Genomic DNA, 1,189 nt, shown 5'->3' on the forward strand with positions numbered 1-1,189 from the left:
CAGAGCTGTTGGAAAACAGGGTGCATCACTAGCAAAGGTGGCCCAGAATTTGTCAGGGCTTGAAGGGCAATGGGTTGTTGATGGGGATGAAAGAAATTCGAGTGACTGCAGGAGCTGGGTTGACATAAAACCTCATCCTTGGGAGTTATAATTCCATTTTGAAGTGTTGCATTTTTGGGTGGGAGAATGACAGAAGGTAGGTCTGGGTGCTATGGGGTTTTTATCTTCCCCCAGTAAGCGGGGACAAGAAAATGATGAGATGAGTTGGGAGTCTGTCCCTCCATCCCCGGGCCTACCCCCTGCCTCAATGCATCTCTCACCAGCCCTGTCTTTGCTCTGAAAAAAACCCAGCAATCCCCTTCAGAAGCCAGGAATAAAATCAATATATTCCCTCTCCAATTCAGGTAGCTCCCCATAAATCTTCCCAGCTTCGGTTTGGTCTCCTAGGACTCACGGCTCGGTTGGGAACCTATTTAATCAGCTGAGATGATCAGTGCTGTTTGTTGCTGAAGGGCCCTTTGAACTCTTTGTCTCTTCGTTGAATGATGCTCGCGTCCCCGAGGATTTAGCCAGACTAGCCCATTCTGTGTGACAAGTCTCAGGTTAATAATGCCGGGTGCTGGCAGCGCCCATCAAAGTCCGGCTGTGAGCCCAGGGTGCTGGAAAGAGTCACAGCCCCTCTGCCAAGCCCTTATCACTGCATCTTCTCACTTGGCTCATTGAAAAGCTCCATAAAACCACACCAAATAGCAAGTCCAGCATGAAGAGCATCCAGCCTGGTGCCAGGGGAAGAGAATTATAGCTCCTTTTGCGGGTGCTCAGAAAGGGCTGGAGGTGGGGGTGTCCACACAGTGTCCATCCCAGGGCTGCAGGCTTGGTTTTTAGCATATTTTAGTCCATTTTAGGGTTTAGCTGGTTAGGAATCAGCCCCACGTTGGTCCCTTTGCTGAGGGAGAGTGGCTTCTGGAAGAGGTTTCCCATGCTGCTCCAGCCCTTGGGAGCAGGGGGCTCAGCATTGCTCAGGGTCTGGCCTCCAGAAAACAAAGATAGAGTTGCCCCAAATCAGCAGGATGCCTTCCACTGGCTTGGACCAGTTGGCAACCAGGGAAACACCAAAGTGTCACCTTCAGTAGCCAGGTTTCTCTTTGAGGCTGTGTTGAGGTGGTGCTGGGGGTGGCTGCTGCCTGCT

Source organism: Egretta garzetta, unplaced genomic scaffold, assembly GCF_000687185.1.
Source record: "Egretta garzetta isolate BGI_Z169 unplaced genomic scaffold, ASM68718v1 scaffold145, whole genome shotgun sequence".
NCBI classification, from domain to species: domain Eukaryota; kingdom Metazoa; phylum Chordata; class Aves; order Pelecaniformes; family Ardeidae; genus Egretta; species Egretta garzetta.